The sequence below is a fragment of the Hyla sarda genome, chromosome 2 (genome assembly GCF_029499605.1).
Source record: "Hyla sarda isolate aHylSar1 chromosome 2, aHylSar1.hap1, whole genome shotgun sequence".
Taxonomy (NCBI): domain Eukaryota; kingdom Metazoa; phylum Chordata; class Amphibia; order Anura; family Hylidae; genus Hyla; species Hyla sarda.
In genome coordinates, this window is record NC_079190.1 from 266,244,424 (window position 1) to 266,266,746 (window position 22,323).

The 22,323-nt window shown below is 32.9% G+C and overlaps 2 long non-coding RNA genes across 2 annotated transcripts in view; both read left to right on the top strand.

The window, feature by feature from the left end:
- The window catches only part of LOC130356080 (uncharacterized), a 56,856-nt gene extending 35,795 nt beyond the window's left edge, over positions 1-21,061 (top strand). The window contains exons 7-9 of the long non-coding RNA XR_008888769.1: positions 13,515-13,587; positions 16,412-16,484; positions 20,993-21,061. This is a non-coding gene — a long non-coding RNA (uncharacterized LOC130356080). The remainder of the gene's footprint in view (positions 1-13,514; positions 13,588-16,411; positions 16,485-20,992) is intronic.
- On the top strand, positions 975-11,359 carry LOC130356081 (uncharacterized). Its single transcript, XR_008888770.1, has 4 exons — positions 975-2,108; positions 4,915-4,987; positions 7,767-7,839; positions 10,626-11,359. It is a non-coding gene; the product is annotated as an uncharacterized LOC130356081 (long non-coding RNA).
- Positions 21,062-22,323: the final 1,262 nt, after the last annotated feature.

The window sequence follows — 22,323 nt, forward strand, 5'->3', positions numbered from 1 at the left end:
GCCAAGAGGCAAAAGACACTGTCTTACTACTGCAGTCTATTAATATATGAGCTATCAAAAGATGGCTGCTTTAAGTCCCTTAATGTGAATAGTTAAAACTAATAAGAAAAAAAACAAGGTTAGCAAAATAATATAAAAAAACTAAAACTCAGCCTCCACAAAAAGATCCCTTTTAAAAAATGTTTGTATCAAATATAAAATTAAGAAAACAGAAAAATAAATATATAAAAATGCCCAAAAAACTTTATAACCCCATAAAAAGCTCCTAATGGTAGCCATAACCATACACTGCCTGTCAGCATAATGCTGAGAGACATAATACACTGCACTACAATAGTAGTGCAGTTTTTCATAGAAACAATGAGATCAGTGGTGAAAAGTTGCTCTTTTATGGGAAAGACGAAAATAGAAAGGCAGAAATTCTATAAAAAAACAATAATTATAAAAAGTAAATAAAAAAAACAAAATATAGCTGCAAGCAGCAATACAGGTGGCCAAGCTCCACAGACGGTTTAAAACACACGATTGCTGTGACCCCTGATGGTGGAGAAGGTTATCGTGGACATGTGTGCTAATTTTCACATTGAGCTGACCAGTTATTTAAGAGAAAAGTATGCTTGCAAAATATTGCTCAATCCAATAAGGCGGCCAAACCATGCAAATGTTGTAAAGAAAGTGATAATGAACATGTATGCTAATTTTCATATTGTTCTGAAATAATTCCAGAAATTTCATAAAAAACTATGGATGCAGGATATTGCGCAATCAACTATGTCCGCGAAATCTGGTGATCAACTGTGGTACAGAAAGTGATGATAAACATGTGTGCTAATTTTTGCACGGTTCTGACCAGTCCTTTTAGAGAAAACTCTGTTTGCAGAAAATTGTGCAATCCAATATGGCCCCCAATTCTGGTGATCAATAGTGGTACAGAAAGTGATCATTAGAATGTGTGCTAATTTTCATATTGTTCAGACCAGTAATTTCAGAGAAAACTATGCATGCAGGATATTGCGCAATCAAATATCGCCGCCAAATCTGGTGATCAATAGTGGTACAGAAAGTGATCACAAACATGTATGCTAATTTTTGCACAGTTCTGACCAGTTCTTTTTGAGAAAATAAGTTTGCAGAAAATTGCGCAATCCAATATGGCCTCCAATTCTGGTGATCAATAGTGGTACAGAAAGTGATCACGAACATGTGTGCTAATTTTCATATTGTTCTGACCAGTAATTTCAGAGAAAACTATGCATGCAGGATATTGCGCAATCAAATATGGCCGCCAAATCTGGTGCTCAATTGTGGTACAGAAAGTGGTGACAAACATGTATGCTAATTTTTGCATAGTTCTGACCAGTTCTTTTAGAGAAAACTATGTTTGCAGAAAATTGCGCAATCCACTATGGCCTCCAATTCTGGTGATCAATAATGGTACAGGAAGTGATCACGAACATGTGTGTTAATTTTCACATTTTTCTGAAAAAAATTACCCAAAAATATTTAAAAAATAATCCAAAACCCCCCTCACATTAGCCATAACTAAACATTGCCTGTCAGCATAAGGCTGAAAGGCATAATATACTTCACTATAATACCAGTGCAGTGTATTATATGATCGATCTGAAGATCGCTGGTAAACGCCCTCTTACAGGATTACTTTAAAAAGTACAAAGAAAAGAAACGGTTGATAAAGTAATAAGTAATACCATCAGCATAATGTTGGGAGGCATAAAACATTTATTAAATAATTCAACTCGTCCCCCCATTTCAAAAATAAAAGGCGTACATTTCCAATACATGATTAACTGTTTTATATGATAAAAAATTTTTAGATAAAATATTTTATAAAAAATAAATTAAAAATATCCAATTTATTTTATGGAACAAAATGATCTAGATCTCAATGTGTCCCTTTTTCTTATGCTTATTCATAATTTCTGAGATAAGTAGTTCTGGCCCTAGGGTGTGATATATATAGTAGCGTCTGTAGCATGTATCAGGAATATGTTATCATACCTGTGTCTTTTTACAGATGACTGATGCCCAGTGAGAAGGTGAACGTGACATATACCCTCGTCAGCTGGAGGAAAGGAACCACGAGACAGGTAATTAATATTTATATTAATTACTGATAACAATCAGGCTAGATTTAAAATCTAGACCTGCAGAGATTTTATAGTCTCTCCCTTATACATGAAGATATATGTGTTGCTAATAAGTATATCGTTTATGGACAGCTTCATATATGACAGAAGCATATCTCAGGTACAGAGATTAAGAACATTTATGATCCTTATTCTCTGTTTTTTTATTTGTAGGAATCCCCTTTTTTTAATAATCAATAGAATAGACTCAACTGACTGCAGAGTTTACACGTTTACTTTAGAAAGGGGGCTGACTGACTGCAGATTTAGGTCTTAACTGTACTAAATAAAGAAAAATTAAAAAATGTTTTATTCAAATATATAATTATAGCCAAAGACTATAACCATAATAATATATAGCCTTTTAACATAATGCTGAAGGGCATAATAAACTGCACTTTAATACTAGTGCAGTGTATTATGTAAGCGATCTGAAGATCTCTGTTAAAAGTCTCATTTATAAAAATTTAAGGCTAGGATCAAACTGAGGAATTTCCAGTTGGAATAACTATTGCCGGAGGTTCCACAGGTGCATTGCCGCCCCATAGATGGCAATATATTGTGCATGGATCCTATCTAAAAAAAATAAAATAAAAAACTTAAAAATAAACAATTTATAAAATAATTAACCCCCACCCAACCCCTACAAAAATATATGTAAAAAAGGTATTAAAGATAACCCCAAAATTATAAAAAATAACCCAACCCTCCCCTCACTTTCGCCATAATTAAGCATTGGCTGTCAACATAAGGCTGACAGCCATAATACACTGCACTGTAATACTAGTGCAATATATTATATGGGTGATCAGTAGATCGCTGGTGAATGCCCTCTCATGGGATAAAAATAACAAAAAAGTTAAAAAGTAAATAAACAAATTAAACAGAACACCCTAAAAACATATTAAAAAAGAGAAATAAAAAAAAAACACAATAAAACCACTGACAACCGTAACCATACATTGTCTTTTAGAACAATGCCAAGAGGCAAAAGACACTGTCTTACTACTGCAGTCTATTAATATATGAGCTATCAAAAGATGGCTGCTTTAAGTCCCTTAATGTGAATAGTTAAAACTAATAAGGAAAAAAACAAGGTTAGCAAAATAATATAAAAAAACTAAAACTCAGCCTCCACAAAAAGATCCCTTTTAAAAAATGTTTGTATCAAATATAAAATTAAGAAAACAGAAAAATAAATATATAAAAATGCCCAAAAAACTTTATAACCCCATAAAAAGCTCCTAATGGTAGCCATAACCATACACTGCCTGTCAGCATAATGCTGAGAGACATAATACACTGCACTACAATAGTAGTGCAGTTTTTCATAGAAACAATGAGATCAGTGGTGAAAAGTTGCTCTTTTATGGGAAAGACGAAAATAGAAAGGCAGAAATTCTATAAAAAAAACAATAATTATAAAAAGTAAATAAAAAAAACAAAATATAGCTGCAAGCAGCAATACAGGTGGCCAAGCTCCACAGACGGTTTAAAACACACGATTGCTGTGACCCCTGATGGTGGAGAAGGTGATCGTGGACATGTGTGCTAATTTTCACATTGAGCTGACCAGTTATTTAAGAGAAAAGTATGCTTGCAAAATATTGCTCAATCCAATAAGGCGGCCAAACCATGCAAATGTTGTAAAGAAAGTGATAATGAACATGTATGCTAATTTTCATATTGTTCTGAAATAATTCCAGAAATTTCAGAAAAAACTATGGATGCAGGATATTGCGCAATCAACTATGTCCACCAAATCTGGTGATCAATTGTGGTACAGAAAGTGATGATAAACATGTGTGCTAATTTTTGCACGGTTCTGACCAGTCCTTTTAGAGAAAACTCTGTTTGCAGAAAATTGTGCAATCCAATATGGCCCCCAATTCTGGTGATCAATAGTGGTACAGAAAGTGATCATTAGTATGTGTGCTAATTTTCATATTGTTCAGACCAGTAATTTCAGAGAAAACTATGCATGCAGGATATTGCGCAATCAAATATCGCCGCCAAATCTGGTGATCAATAGTGGTACAGAAAGTGATCACAAACATGTATGCTAATTTTTGCACAGTTCTGACCAGTTCTTTTTGAGAAAATAAGTTTGCAGAAAATTGCGCAATCCAATATGGCCTCCAATTCTGGTGATCAATAGTGGTACAGGAAGTGATCATGAACATGTGTGTTCATTTTCAGATTTTTCTGAAAAATTACCCAAAAAATCTAAAAAAGATAATCCAAAACCCCCCTCACATTAGCCATAACTAAACATTGCCTGTCAGCAGAAGGCTGAAAGGCATAATATACTTCACTATAATACCAGTGCAGTGTATTATATAAGACATCTGAAGATCGCTGGTAAACACCCTCTTACAGGATTAGTTTAAAAAGTACAAAGAAAAGAAACGGTCGCTAAAATAATAAGTAATACCATCAGCATAATGTTGGGAGGCATAAAACATTTAATAAAATTATTCAACTCGTCCCCCCCCCCCATTTCAACATTAAAAGGCATACATCTCCATAAGTGTTAGATATGATATAAACATTTTAGATAAAATATTTTATAAAAAAGAAATAAAAAATGTACAATTTATTTTATGGAACAAAATGATCTAAATCTCAATGTGTCCCTTTTTCTTATGCTGATTCATAATTCCTGAGATAAGTAGTTCTGGCCCTAGGGTGTGATATATATAGATATATATAGTAGCGTCTGTAGCATGTATCAGGAACATGTTATCATACCTGTGTCTTTTTACAGGGGACTGATGCCCAGTGAGAAGGTGAACGGGACATATACCCTCGTCAGCTTGAAGAAAGGAACCACGAGACAGGTAATTAATATTTATATTAATTACTGATAACAATCAGGCTAGATTTAAAATCTAGACCTGCAGAGATTTTATAGTCTCTCCCTTATACATGAAGATATATGTGTTGCTAATAAGTATTTCGTTTATGGACAGCTTTTTATATAACACAAGCATATCTCAGGTACAGAGATTAGGAGCATTTATGATCCTTATTCTCTGTTTTTTCATTTGTAGGAATCCCCTTTTTTTTAATAATCAATAGAACAGACTCAACAGACTTCAGAGTTTACAAGTTTACTTTAGAAAGTGGGCTGACTGACTGCAGATGTAGGTCTTAACTGTACTAAATAAAGAAAAATTTTCATTTTTTTATTCAAATATATAATTATAGCCAAAGACTATAACCACAAAAATACATAGCCTTTTAACATAATGCTGAAGGGCATATTAAACTGCACTTTAATACTAGTGCAGTGTATTATGTAAGCAATCTGAAGATCTCTGTTAAAAGTCCCATTTATCAAAATTAAAGGCTAGGATCAAACTGAGGAATTTCCAGCTGGAATAACTATTGCCAGAGGTTCCACAGGTGCATTGCCGCACCATAGATGGCAATATATTCTGCATGGATCTTATCTAAAAAAATTAAAAGTTAAAAATAAACAATTTATAAAATAATTAACCCCCACCCAACCCCTACAAAAATATATATAAAAATATGAAAAAGGTATTAAAAGTAACCCCAAAAATATAAAAAAATAACCCAACCCTCCCCTCACTTTTGCCATAATTAAGCAGTGGCTGTCAACATAATGCTGACAGCCATAATACACTGCACTGTAATACTAGTGCATTGTATTATATGGGTGATCAGTAGATCGCTGGTGAATGCCCTCTCATGGGATAAAAATAACAAAAAAAGTTAAAAAGTAAATAAACTAATTAAACAGAATATCCTCAAAAACATATTAAAAAAGATGATATTTTGTTTTTTAAAACCCCCACAATAAAATCACTGACAATACCGTAACCATACATTGTCTTTTAGAACAATTCCAAGAGGCACAAGACACTGTCTCACTATTGCAGTCTATGAATATATGAGCTATCAAAAGATGGCTGCTTTAAGTCCCTTAATGTGAATAGTTAAAACTAATAAGAAAAAAAAACAAGGTTAGTAAAATAATTTAAAAAAACTAAAACTCCGCCTCCACAAAAACATCCCTTTTAAAACCATTTTTGTATCAAATATAAATTTAAGAAACTTTATAACCCCATAAAAAACCCCTAATGATAGCCATAACCATACGCTGCCTATCAGCATAATGCTGAGAGACATAATACACTGCACTACAAAAGTAATGCAGTGTTTCATAGAAGCGATCAGATCAGTGGTGAAAAGTTGCTCTTTTATGGGAAAGACGGAAATAGAAAGGCAGAAATTCTATAAAGAAACAATAATTATAAAAAGTAAATAAAAAAACAAAAAATATAGCTGCAAGCAGCGATACAGGTGGCCAAGCTGCACAGACGGTTTAAAACACATGATTGCTGTGACCCCTGATGGTGGAGAAGGTGATCGTGGACATGTGTGCTAATTTTCACATTGTGCTGACCAGTTATTTAAGAGAAAAGTATGCTTGCAAAATATTGCATAATCCAATATGGCGGCCAAACCATGCAAATGTGGTAAAGAAAGTGATAATGAACGAGTGTGCTAATTTTCATATTGTTCTGAGCAGTAATTTCAGAAAAAACTATGCATGCAGGATATTGCGCAATCAATTATGTCCACCAAATCTGGTTATCAATTGTGGTACAGAAAGTGATGACAAATGTGTGCTAATTTTTTTTTGCACGGTTCTGACCAGTTCTTTTAGAGAAAATGATGTTTGCAGAAAATTGCGCAATCCAATATGGCCCCCAATTCTGGTGATCAATAGTGGTACAGAAAGTGATCACGAACATGTGTGCTAATTTTCATATTGTTCTGACCAGTAATTTCAGAGAAAACTATGCATGCAGGATATTGCGCAATCAAATATGGCCGCCAAATCTGGTGCTCAATTGTGGTACAGAAAGTGGTGACAAACATGTATGCTAATTTTTGCACAGTTCTGACCAGTTCTTTTAGAGAAAACTATGTTTGCAGAAAATTGCGCAATCCACTATGGCCTCCAATTCTGGTGATCAATAATGGTACAGGAAGTGATCACGAACATGTGTGTTAATTTTCACATTTTTCTGAAAAAAATTACCCAAAAATATTTAAAAAATAATCCAAAACCCCCCTCACATTAGCCATAACTAAACATTGCCTGTCAGCATAAGGCTGAAAGGCATAATATACTTCACTATAATACCAGTGCAGTGTATTATATGATCGATCTGAAGATCGCTGGTAAACGCCCTCTTACAGGATTACTTTAAAAAGTACAAAGAAAAGAAACGGTTGATAAAGTAATAAGTAATACCATCAGCATAATGTTGGGAGGCATAAAACATTTATTAAATAATTCAACTCGTCCCCCCATTTCAAAAATAAAAGGCGTACATTTCCAATACATGATTAACTGTTTTATATGATAAAAAATTTTTAGATAAAATATTTTATAAAAAATGAATTAAAAATATCCAATTTATTTTATAGAACAAAATGATCTAGATCTCAATGTGTCCCTTTTTCTTATGCTTATTCATAATTTCTGAGATAAGTAGTTCTGGCCCTAGGGTGTGATATATATAGTAGCGTCTGTAGCATGTATCAGGAATATGTTATCATACCTGTGTCTTTTTACAGATGACTGATGCCCAGTGAGAAGGTGAACGTGACATATACACTCGTCAGCTGGAGGAAAGGAACCACGAGACAGGTAATTAATATTTATATTAATTACTGATAACAATCAGGCTAGATTTAAAATCTAGACCTGCAGAGATTTTATAGTCTCTCCCTTACATGAAGATATATGTGTTGCTAATAAGTATATCGTTTATGGACAGCTTCATATATGACAGAAGCATATCTCAGGTACAGAGATTAAGAACATTTATGATCCTTATTCTCTGTTTTTTTATTTGTAGGAATCCCCTTTTTTTAATAATCAATAGAATAGACTCAACTGACTGCAGAGTTTACACGTTTACTTTAGAAAGGGGCTGACTGACTGCAGATTTAGGTCTTAACTGTACTAAATAAAGAAAAATTAAAAAATGTTTTATTCAAATATATAATTATAGCCAAAGACTATAATCATAATAATATATAGCCTTTTAACATAATGCTGAAGGGCATAATAAACTGCACTTTGATACTAGTGCAGTGTATTATGTAAGCGATCTGAAGATCTCTGTTAAAAGTCTCATTTATAAAAATTTAAGGCTAGGATCAAACTGAGGAATTTCCAGTTGGAATAACTATTGCCGGAGGTTCCACAGGTGCATTGCCGCCCCATAGATGGCAATATATTGTGCATGGATCCTATCTAAAAAAAATAAAATAAAAAACTTAAAAATAAACAATTTATAAAATAATTAACCCCCACCCAACCCCTACAAAAATATATGTAAAAAAGGTATTAAAGATAACCCCAAAATTATAAAAAATAACCCAACCCTCCCCTCACTTTCGCCATAATTAAGCATTGGCTGTCAACATAAGGCTGACAGCCATAATACACTGCACTGTAATACTAGTGCAATATATTATATGGGTGATCAGTAGATCGCTGGTGAATGCCCTCTCATGGGATAAAAATAACAAAAAAGTTAAAAAGTAAATAAACAAATTAAACAGAACACCCTAAAAACATATTAAAAAAGAGAAATAAAAAAACACAATAAAACCACTGACAACCGTAACCATACATTGTCTTTTAGATCAATGCCAAGAGGCAAAAGACACTGTCTTACTACTGCAGTCTATTAATATATGAGCTATCAAAAGATGGCTGCTTTAAGTCCCTTGATGTGAATAGTTAAAACTAATAAGAAAAAAAACAAGGTTAGCAAAATAATATAAAAAAACTAAAACTCAGCCTCCACAAAAAGATCCCTTTTAAAAAATGTTTGTATCAAATATAAAATTAAGAAAACAGAAAAATAAATATATAAAAATGCCCAAAAAACTTTATACCCCCATAAAAAGCTCCTAATGGTAGCCAAAACCATACACTGCCTGTCAGCATAATGCTGAGAGACATAATACACTGCACTACAATAGTAGTGCAGTTTTTCATAGAAACAATGAGATCAGTGGTGAAAAGTTGCTCTTTTATGGGAAAGACGAAAATAGAAAGGCAGAAATTCTATAAAAAAACAATAATTATAAAAAGTAAATAAAAAAAACAAAATATAGCTGCAAGCAGCAGTACAGGTGGCCAAGCTGCACAGACGGTTTAAAACACACGATTGCTGTGACCCCTGATGGTGGAGAAGGTGATCGTGGACATGTGTGCTAATTTTCACATTGAGCTGACCAGTTATTTAAGAGAAAAGTATGCTTGCAAAATATTGCTCAATCCAATAAGGCGGCCAAACCATGCAAATGTTGTAAAGAAAGTGATAATGAACATGTATGCTAATTTTCATATTGTTCTGAAATAATTCCAGAAATTTCAGAAAAAACTATGGATGCAGGATATTGCGCAATCAACTATGTCCACCAAATCTGATGATCAATTGTGGTACAGAAAGTGATGATAAACATGTGTGCTAATTTTTGCACGATTCTGACCAGTCCTTTTAGAGAAAACTCTGTTTGCAGAAAATTGTGCAATCCAATATGGCCCCCAATTCTGGTGATCAATAGTGGTACAGAAAGTGATCATTAGTATGTGTGCTAATTTTCATATTGTTCAGACCAGTAATTTCAGAGAAAACTATGCATGCAGGATATTGCGCAATCAAATATCGCCGCCAAATCTGGTGATCAATAGTGGTACAGAAAGTGATCACAAACATGTATGCTAATTTTTGCACAGTTCTGACCAGTTCTTTTTGAGAAAATAAGTTTGCAGAAAATTGCGCAATCCAATATGGCCTCCAATTCTGGTGATCAATAGTGGTACAGGAAGTGATCATGAACATGTGTGTTCATTTTCAGATTTTTCTGAAAAATTACCCAAAAAAGATAATCCAAAACCCCCCTCACATTAGCCATAACTAAACATTGCCTGTCAGCATAAGGCTGAAAGGCATAATATACTTCACTATAATACCAGTGCAGTGTATTATATAAGACATCTGAAGATCGCTGGTAAACACCCTCTTACAGGATTAGTTTAAAAAGTACAAAGAAAAGAAACGGTCGCTAAAATAATAAGTAATACCATCAGCATAATGTTGGGAGGCATAAAACATTTAATAAAATTATTCAACTCGTCGTCCCCATTTCAACATTAAAAGGCATACATCTCCATAAGTGTTAGATATGATATAAACATTTTAGATAAAATATTTTATAAAAAAGAAATAAAAAATGTACAATTTATTTTATGGAACAAAATGATCTAAATGTCAATGTGTCCCTTTTTCTTATGCTGATTCATAATTCCTGAGATAAGTAGTTCTGGCCCTAGGGTGTGATATATATAGATATATATAGTAGCGTCTGTAGCATGTATCAGGAACATGTTATCATACCTGTGTCTTTTTACAGGGGACTGATGCCCAGTGAGAAGGTGAACGGGACATATACCCTCGTCAGCTTGAAGAAAGGAACCACGAGACAGGTAATTAATATTTATATTAATTACTGATAACAATCAGGCTAGATTTAAAATCTAGACCTGCAGAGATTTTATAGTCTCTCCCTTATACATGAAGATATATGTGTTGCTAATAAGTATATCGTTTATGGACAGCTTTTTATATAACACAAGCATATCTCAGGTACAGAGATTAGGAGCATTTATGATCCTTATTCTCTGTTTTTTCATTTGTAGGAATCCCCTTTTTTAATAATCAATAGAACAGACTCAACAGACTGCAGAGTTTACAAGTTTACTTTAGAAAGTGGGCTGACTGACTGCAGATGTAGGTCTTAACTGTACTAAATAAAGAAAAATTAACATTTTTTTTATTCAAATATATAATTATAGCCAAAGACTATAACCACAAAAATACATACTCTTTTAACATAATGCTGAAGGGCATATTAAACTGCACTTTAATACTAGTGCAATGTATTATGTAAGCAATCTGAAGATCTCTGTTAAAAGTCCCATTTATCAAAATTAAAGCCTAGGATCAAACTGAGGAATTTCCAGCTGGAATAACTATTGCCAGAGGTTCCACAGGTGCATTGCCGCACCATAGATGGCAATATATTCTGCATGGATCCTATCTAAAAAAATAAAAAGTTAAAAATAAACAATTTATAAAATAATTAACCCCCACCCAACCCCTACAAAAATATATATAAAAATATGAAAAAGGTATTAAAAATAACCCCAAAAATATAAAAAATAACCAAACCCTCCCCTCACTTTTGCCATAATTAAGCAGTGGCTGTCAACATAATGCTGACAGCCATAATACACTGCACTGTAATACTAGTGCATTGTATTATATGGGTGATCAGTAGATCGCTGGTGAATGCCCTCTCATGGGATAAAAATAACAAAAAAAGTTAAAAAGTAAATAAACTAATTAAACAGAATATCCTCAAAAACATATTAAAAAAGATTATATTTTGTTTTTTAAAACCCCCACAATAAAATCACTGACAATACCGTAACCATTCATTGTCTTTTAGAACAATTCCAAGAGACATAAGACACTGTCTCACTACTGCAGTCTATTAATATATGAGCCATCAAAAGATGGCTGCTTTAAGTCCCTTAATGTGAATAGTTAAAACTAATAAGAAAAAAAACAAGGTTAGTAAAATAATTTTTAAAAACTAAAACTCCGCCTCCACAAAAACATCCCTTTTAAAAACCATTTTTGTATCAAATATAAATTTAAGAAAACAGAAAAATAAATATATAAAAATGCCATAAAAACTTTATAACCCCATAAAAAACTCCTAATGATAGCCATAACCATACGCTGCCTATCAGCATAATGCTGAGAGACATAATACACCGCACTACAAAAGTAATGCAGTGTTTCATAGAAGCGATCAGATCAGTGGTGAAAAGTTGCTCTTTTATGGGAAAGACGGAAATAGAAAGGCAGAAATTCTATAAATAAACAATAATTATAAAAATTACATAAAATAAAAAAAATATAGCTGCAAGCAGCGATACAGGTGGCCAAGCTGCACAGACGGTTTAAAACACACGATTGCTGTGACCCCTGATGGTGGAGAAGGTGATCATGGACATGTGTGCTAATTTTCACATTGTGCTGACCAGTTATTTAAGAGAAAAGTATGCTTGCAAAATATTGCTCAATCCAATATGGCGGCCAAACTATGCAAATGTGGTAAAGAAAGTGATAATGAACATGTATGCTAATTTTCATATTGTTCTGAAATAATTCCAGAAATTTCAGAAAAAACTATGGATGCAGGATATTGCGCAATCAACTATGTCCACCAAATCTGGTGATCAATTGTGGTACAGAAAGTGATGATAAACATGTGTGCTAATTTTTGCACGGTTCTGACCAGTCCTTTTAGAGAAAACTCTGTTTGCAGAAAATTGTGCAATCCAATATGGCCCCCAATTCTGGTGATCAATAGTGGTACAGAAAGTGATCATTAGTATGTGTGCTAATTTTCATATTGTTCAGACCAGTAATTTCAGAGAAAACTATGCATGCAGGATATTGCGCAATCAAATATTGCCGCCAAATCTGGTGATCAATAGTGGTACAGAAAGTGATCACAAACATGTATGCTAATTTTTGCACAGTTCTGACCAGTTCTTTTTGAGAAAATAAGTTTGCAGAAAATTGCGCAATCCAATATGGCCTCCAATTCTGGTGATCAATAGTGGTACAGGAAGTGATCATGAACATGTGTGTTCATTTTCAGATTTTTCTGAAAAATTACCCAAAAAATCTAAAAAAGATAATCCAAAACCCCCCTCACATTAGCCATAACTAAACATTGCCTGTCAGCATAAGGCTGAAAGGCATAATATACTTCACTATAATACCAGTGCAGTGTATTATATAAGACATCTGAAGATCGCTGGTAAACACCCTCTTACAGGATTAGTTTAAAAAGTACAAAGAAAAGAAACGGTCGCTAAAATAATAAGTAATACCATCAGCATAATGTTGGGAGGCATAAAACATTTAATACAATTATTCAACTCGTCCCCCCCATTTCAACATTAAAAGGCATACATCTCCATAAGTGTTAGATATGATATAAACATTTTAGATAAAATATTTTATAAAAAAGAAATAAAAAATGTACAATTTATTTTATGGAACAAAATGATCTAAATCTCAATGTGTCCCTTTTTCTTATGCTGATTCATAATTCCTGAGATAAGTAGTTCTGGCCCTAGGGTGTGATATATATAGATATATATAGTAGCGTCTGTAGCATGTATCAGGAACATGTTATCATACCTGTGTCTTTTTACAGGGGACTGATGCCCAGTGAGAAGGTGAACGGGACATATACCCTCGTCAGCTTGAAGAAAGGAACTACGAGACAGGTAATTAATATTTATATTAATTACTGATAACAATCAGGCTAGATTTAAAATCTAGACCTGCAGAGATTTTATAGTCTCTCCCTTATACATGAAGATATATGTGTTGCTAATAAGTATATCGTTTATGGACAGCTTTTTATATAACACAAGCATATCTCAGGTACAGAGATTAGGAGCATTTATGATCCTTATTCTCTGTTTTTTCATTTGTAGGAATCCCCTTTTTTAATAATCAATAGAACAGACTCAACAGACTGCAGAGTTTACAAGTTTACTTTAGAAAGTGGGCTGACTGACTGCAGATGTAGGTCTTAACTGTACTAAATAAAGAAAAATTTACATTTTTTTTATTCAAATATCTAATTATAGCCAAAGACTATAACCACAAAAATACATACTCTTTTAACATAATGCTGAAGGGCATATTAAACTGCACTTTAATACTAGTGCAGTGTATTATGTAAGCAATCTGAAGATCTCTGTTAAAAGTCCCATTGATCAAAATTAAAGGCTAGGATCAAACTGAGGAATTTCCAGCTGGAATAACTATTGCCAGAGGTTCCACAGGTGCATTGCCGCACCATAGATGGCAATATATTCTGCATGGATCCTATCTAAAAAAATAAAAAGTTAAAAATAAACAATTTATAAAATAATTAACCCCCACCCAACCCCTACAAAAATATATATAAAAATATGAAAAAGGTATTAAAAATAACCCCAAAAATATAAAAAATAACCCAACCCTCCCCTCACTTTTGCCATAATTAAGCAGTGGCTGTCAACATAATGCTGACAGCCATAATACACTGCACTGTAATACTAGTGCATTGTATTATATGGGTGATCAGTAGATCGCTGGTGAATGCCCTCTCATGGGATAAAAATAACAAAAAAAGTTAAAAAGTAAATAAACTAATTAAACAGAATATCCTCAAAAACATATTAAAAAAGATTATATTTTGTTTTTTAAAACCCCCACAATAAAATCACTGACAATACCGTAACCATACATTGTCTTTTAGAACAATTCCAAGAGACATAAGACACTCTCTCACTACTGCAGTCTATTAATATATGAGCCATCAAAAGATGGCTGCTTTAAGTCCCTTAATGTGAATAGTTAAAACTAATAAGAAAAAAAACAAGGTTAGTAAAATAATTTAAAAAAACTAAAACTCCGCCTCCACAAAAACATCCCTTTTAAAACCATTTTTGTATCAAATATAAATTTAAGAAAACAGAAAAATAAATATATAAAAATGCCATAAAAACTTTATAACCCCATAAAAAACTCCTAATGATAGCCATAACCATACGCTGCCTATCAGCATTATGCTGAGAGACATAATACACCGCACTACAAAAGTAATGCAGTGTTTCATAGAAGCGATCAGATCAGTGGTGAAAAGTTGCTCTTTTATGGGAAAGACGGAAATAGAAAGGCAGAAATTCTATAAATAAACAATAATTATAAAAAGTAAATAAAATAGAAAAAATATAGCTGCAAGCAGCGATACAGGTGGCCAAGCTGCACAGACGGTTTAAAACACACGATTGCTGTGACCCCTGATGGTGGAGAAGGTGATCATGGACATGTGTGCTAATTTTCACATTGTGCTGACCAGTTATTTAAGAGAAAAGTATGCTTGCAAAATATTGCATAATCCAATATGGCGGCCAAACCATGCAAATGTGGTAAAGAAAGTGATAATGAACGTGTGTGCTAATTTTCATATTGTTCTGAGCAGTAATTTCAGAAAAAACTATGCATGCAGGATATTGCGCAATCAATTATGTCCACCAAATCTGGTTATCAATTGTGGTACAGAAAGTGATGACAAATGTGTGCTAATTTTTGCACGGTTCTGACCAGTTCTTTTAGAGAAAACTCTGTTTGCAGAATATTGCGCAATCCAATATGGCCCCCAATTCTGTTCTGGGGATCAATAGTGGTACAGAAAGTGATCATGAGCTTGTGTGCAAATTTTCATATTGTTCAGACCAGTAATTTCAGAGAAAAATATGAATGCAGGATATTGTGCAATCAAATATGGCCGCCAAATCTGGTGCTCAATTGTGGTACAGAAAGTGATCACAAACATGTATGCTAATTTTTGCACAGTTCTGACCAGATCTTTTAGAGAAAACTAAGTTTGCAGAAAATTGCACAATCCAATATGGCCTCCAATTGTGGTGATCAATAGTGGTACAGGAAGGGATCACGAACATGTGTGTTCATTTTCAAATTTTTCTGAAAAATTACCCAAAAAATATAAAAAAGATAATCCAAAACCCCCCTCACATTAACCATAACTAAACATTGCCTGTCAGCGTAAGGCTGAAAGGCATAATATACTTCATTATAATACCAGTGCAGTGTATTATATGAGACATCTGAAGATCGCTGGTAAACGCCCTCTTACAGGATTAGTTTAAAAAGTACAAAGAAAAGAAACGGTCGATAAAATAATAAGTAATACCATCAGTATAATGTTGGGAGGCATAAAACATTTAATAAAATTATTCAACTCGTTCCCCCCATTTCAACATTAAAAGGCATACTTTTCCATTACATAATTAACTGTTAGATATGATATAAACATTTTAGATAAAATATTTTATAAAAAAGAAATAAAAAAATGTACAATTTATTTTATGGAACAAAATGATCTAAATCTCAATGTGTCCCTTTTTCTTATGCTGATTCATAATTCCTGAGATAAGTAGTTCTGGCCCTAGGGTGTGATATATATATAGATATATATAGTAGCGTCTGTACCATGTATCAGGAACACATTATCATACCGGTGTCTTTTTACAGTTGACTGATGCCTAGTGAGAAGGTGAACGGGACATATACCCTTGTCAGCTTGAAGAAAGGAACCACGAGACAGGTAATTAATATTTATATTAATTACTGATAACAATCAGGCTAGATTTAAAATCTAGACCTGCAGAGATTTCATAGTCTCTCCCTTATACATGAAGATATATGTGTTGCTAATTAGTATATCGTTTATGGACAGCTTCTTATATAACACAAGCATATCTCAGGTACAGAGATTAGGAACATTTATGATCCTTATTCTGTTTTTTTATTTGTAGGAATCCCCTTTTTTAATAATCAATAGAATAGACTCAACTGACTGCAGAGTTTACAAGTTTAATTTAGAAAGGGGGCTGGCTGACTGCAGATTTAGGTCTTAACTGTACTAAATAAAGAAAAATTAAAAAAATGTTTTATTCAAATATATAATTATAGCCAAAGACTATAACCATAATAATATATAGCCTTTTAACATAATGCTGAAGGGTATAATAAACTGCACTTTAATACTAGGGCAGTGTATTATGTAAGCGATCTGAAGATCTCTGTTAAAAATCCCATTTATAAAAATTAAAGGCTAGGATCAAACAGAGGAATTTCCAGCTGGAACAACTATTGCCGGAGGTTCCACAGGTGCATTGCCGCCCCATATATGGCAATATATTCTGCATGGATCCTATCTAAAAAAAAAAAAAATTAAAAACTTAAAAATAAACAATTTATAAAATAATTAACCCCCACCCAACCCCTACAAAAATATATATATAAAAAGGTATTAAAAATAACCCCAAAAATATAAAAAATTACCCAACCCTCCCCTCACTTTCGCCATAATTAAGCAATGCTGACAGCCATAATACACTGTACTGTAATACTAGTGCAATGTATTATATGGGTGATCAGTAGATCGCTGGTGAATGCCCTCTCATGGGATAAAACTAACAAAAAAAGTTAAAAAGTAAATAAACAAATTAAACAGAACACCCTCAAAAACATATTAAAAAAGAGAAATAAAAAAGAAAAACACAATAAAACCACTGACAACCGTAACCATACATTGTCTTTTAGAACAATGCCAAGCGGCAAAAGACACTGTCTTACTACTGCAGTCTATTAATATATGAGCTATCAAAAGATGGCTGCTTAAAGTCCCTTATTGTGAATAGTTAAAACTAATAAGAAAAAAAACAAGGTAAGTAAAATAATATAAAAAAAACTAAAACTCCGCCTGCACAAAAAGATCCCTTTTATAACAATTTTTGTATCAAATATAAAATTAAGAAAACAGAAAAATAAATATATAAAAATGCCCCAAAAACTTTATAACCCCATAAAAAGCTCCTAATGGTAGCCATAACCATACACTGCCTGTCAGCATAATGCTGAGAGACATAATACACTGGACTACAATAGTAGTGCAGTGTTTCATAGAAGCGATCAGATCAGTGGTGAAAAATTGCTCTTTTATGGGAAAGAAAAATATAGAAAGTAAGAAATTCTATGAAAATACAATAATTATAAAAAGTAAATTAAAAAAATAAAATAAAGCTTCAAGCAGCGATTCATGTGGCCAAGCTGCACAGACAGTTTATAATACACGATTGCTGTGACCCCTGATGGTGGAGAAGGTGATCGTGGACATGTGTGCTAATTTTCACATTATGCTGACCAGTTATTTAAGAGAAAAGTATGCTTGCAAAATATTGCATAATCCAATATGGCGGCCAAACCATGCAAATCTGGTAGAGAAAGTGATAATAAACATGTGTGCTAATTTTCGTATTATTCTGACCAGTAATTTCAGAAAAAACTATGCATGCAGGATATTGCGCAATCAATTATGTCCACCAAATCTGGTGATCAATTGTGGTACAGAAAGTGGTGACAAACATGTGTGCTAATTTTTGCACGGTTCTCATTAGTTCTTTTACAGAAATCTATGTTTGCAGAAAATTGCACAATCCAATATGGCCTCCAATTCTGGTGTTCAATAGTGGTACAGAAAGTGATCACGAATATATGTGCTAATTTTCATATTGTTCTGATCAGTAATTTTAGAGAAAGCTATGCATGCAGGATATTGCACAATCAAATATGGCCGCCAAATCTGGTGACCAATTGTGGTACAGAAAGTGATGACAAACATGTATGCCAATTTTTGCATAGTTCTGACCAGTTCATTTAGAGAAAACTATGTTTGCAGAAAATTGCGTAATCCAATATGGCCTCCGATTCTGGTGATCAATAGTGGTATAGGAAGTGATCACGAACATGTGTGTTCATTTTCACATTTTTCTGAAAAAAATTACCCAAAAAATATAAAAAAGATAATCCAAAACCCCCCTCACATTAGCCATAACTAAACATTGCCAGTCAGCATAAGGCTGAAAGGCATAATATACTTCACTATAATACCAGTGCAGTGTATTATATGAGCGATCTGAAGATCGCTGGTAAACGCCCTCTTACAGGATTAGTTTAAAAAGTATAAAGAAAAGAAACGGTTGATAAAATAATAAGTAATACCATTAGCATAATGTTGGGAGGCATAAAACATGTATTAAATAATTCAACTCTTCCCCCCCTATTTCAAAATTAAAAGGCGTACATTTTCATTACATGATTAACTGTTGTATATGATATAAAAATTTTAGATAAAATATTTTATAAAAAAGAAATAAAAAATATACAATTTATTTTATGGAACAAAATGATCTAGATCTCAATGTGTCCCTTTTTCTTATACTGATTCATAATTTCTGAGATAAGTAGTTCTGGCCCTAGGGTGTGATATGTATAGTAGCATCTGTAGCATGTATCAGGAACATGTTGGCTGTCAACATAATGCTGACAGCCATAATACACTGCACTGTAATACTAGTGCAATGTATTATATGGGTGATCAGTAGATCGCTGGTGGTGAATGCCCTCTCATGGGATAAAAATAACAAAAAAAAGTTAAAAAGTTAATTAGCGAATTAAACAGGACACCCTCAAAAAACATATTAAATTAGTGAAAAAAATGTTTAAAAAACCCCACAATGAAACCACTGACAATACCGTAACCATACAGTGTCTTTTAGAACAATGCCAAGAGGCAAAAGACACTGTCTTACTACTGCAGTCTATTAATATATGAGCTATCAAAAGATGGCTGCTTTAAGTCCCTTAATGTGAATAGTTAAAACTAATAAGAAAAAAAACAAAGTTAGTAAAATAATTTAAAAAAACTAAAACTCCTCCTCCACAAAAACATCCCTTTTAAAACCATTTTTGTATCAAATATACAATTAAGAAAACAGAAACATAAATATATAAAAATGCCCAAAAAACTTTATAACCCCATAAAAAACTCCTAATGATAGCCATAACCATACACTGCCTGTCAGCATAATGCTGAGAGACATAATACACTGCCCTACAATAGTAGTGCAGTGTTTCATAGAAATGATCAGATCAGTGGCGAAAAATTGCTCTGTTATGGGAGAGAAAAAAATAGAAAGACAGAAATTCTATGAAAATACAATAATTATAAAAAGTAAATAAAAAAAATAAAATAAAGCTTCAAGCAGCGATTCAGGTGGCCAAGCTGCACAGACAGTTTATAATACACAACTGCTGTGACCCCTGATGGTGGAGAAGGTGATTGTGGTCATGTGTGCTAATTTTCACATTGTGCTGACCAGTTATTTAAGAGAAAAGTATGCTTGCAAAATATTGCGCAATCCAATATGGCGGCCAAACCAGGCAAATGTGATAAAGTGATAATGAACATGTGTGCTAATTTTCATATTGTTCTGACCAGTAATTTCAGAAAAACTATGCATGCAGGATATTGCGCAATCAATTATGTCCGCCAAATCTGGTGATCAATTGTGGTACAGAAAGTAATGACAAACATATGTGCTAATTTTTGCACGGTTCTGACCAGTTCTTTTAGAGAAAACTATGTTTGCAGAAAATTGCGCAATCCAATATGGCCCCCAATTCTGGTGATCAATAGAGGGACAGAAAGTGATCATGAACATGTGTGTTAATTTTCACATTTTTATGAAACTTTTTCCAAAAAATATAAAAAAAGATAACCCAACACAAGGCATAAGGCTGAAAGGCATAATATACTGCACTATAATACCAGTGCAGTGTATTATATTAGCGATCTGAAGATCGCTGGTAAACGCCCTCTTACAGGATTAGTTTAAAAAGTACAAAGAAAAGAAACGGTCGATAAAATAATAAGTAATACTATCAGCATACTGTTGGGAGGCATAAAACATTTCATAAAATAATTCAACTCGTCCCCCCCCATTTCAAAATTAAAAGGCATACATTTCCATTACATGATTAACTGTTGTATATGATATAAAAATTTTAGATAACATATTTTATAAAAAAGAAATAAAAAATATCCAATTTATTTTATGGAACAAAATTATCTAGATCTCAATGTGTCCCTTTTTCTTATGCTGTTTCATAATTCCTGAGATAAGTAGTTCTGACCCTAGGGTGTGATATGTATATTAGCATCTGTAGCATGTATCAGGAACATGTTATCATACCTGTGTCTTTTTACAGGTGACTGATGCCCAGTGAGAAGGTGAACGGGACATATACCCTCGTCAGCTGGAAGAAAGAAACCACGAGACAGGTAATTAATATTTATATTAATTACTGATAACAATCAGGCTAGATGTTAAATCTAGACCTGCAGAGATGTTATAGTTTTTCCCTTATGCATGAAGATATATGTGCTGTTAAAAAGTATATCATTTATGGACAGCTTTTTATATCACACAAGCATATCTCAGGAACAGAGATTAGGAACATTTATGTTCCTTATTCTCAGTTTTTTATTTGAAGGAATCCCCTTTTTCAATAATTAATAGAATAGACTCAACTGACTGCAGAGTTTCCAAGTTTACTTTAGAGTGTGGGCTGACTGACTGCAGATTTAGGACTTAACTGTACAAAGTAAAGAAAAATCAATATTGTTTATTTTTTTCCATTTTTTATTCAATATATAATTATAACCAAAGACTATAACCATAATAATACATAGCCTTATAACATAATGCTGAAGGGCAAATACACTGCTCTTTAATACTAGTGCAGTGTATCATATAAGTGATCTGAAGATTGCTGTTAAAAAAAACCTTTATAAAAATTAAAGGCTAGGTTCAAACTGAGGAATTTCCAGACGGAATAACTATTGCCAGAGGTTCCACAGATGCATTGCCGCCTCCATTGATGGCAATATATTCTACATGGATCCTATCTAAAAAAAAAGTTAAAAATAAACAATTTCTAAAATGATGAACCCCCACCCAACCCCTACAAAAATATATATAAAAATATGAAAAAGGTATTAAAAATAATCAAATAATATAAAAAATAACCAATCACAATAATTAAACATTGGCTGTCAACATAATGCTGACAGCGATAATACACTGCACTGTAATGCTAGTGCAATGTATTATATGGGTGATCAGTAGATCACTGGTGAAAGCCCTCACATGGGATAAAAATAACAAAAACAAAAATGGAAAAAGATAATAAACTAATTAAATAGAACACCTTCAAAAAACATATTAAAAAAAGAGAATAAAATGTTATTAGAAAACCCACAATAAAACCCCTTACAATACCGTAACCATACATTGTCTTTTAGAACAATGCCAAGAGGCATAAGACACTGTCATACTACTGCAGTCTATTAATATATGAGCTATCGAAAGATGGCTGCTTTAAGTCCCTTAATGGGAATAATTAAAACTAATAAGAAAAAAAACAAGGTTAGTAAAATAATTAAAAAAAACTAAAACTCTGTCTCCACAAAAAACATCCCTTAAAAAAGATTTTTGTATGAAATGTAAAATTAAGAAAACAGAAAATTAAATATATGA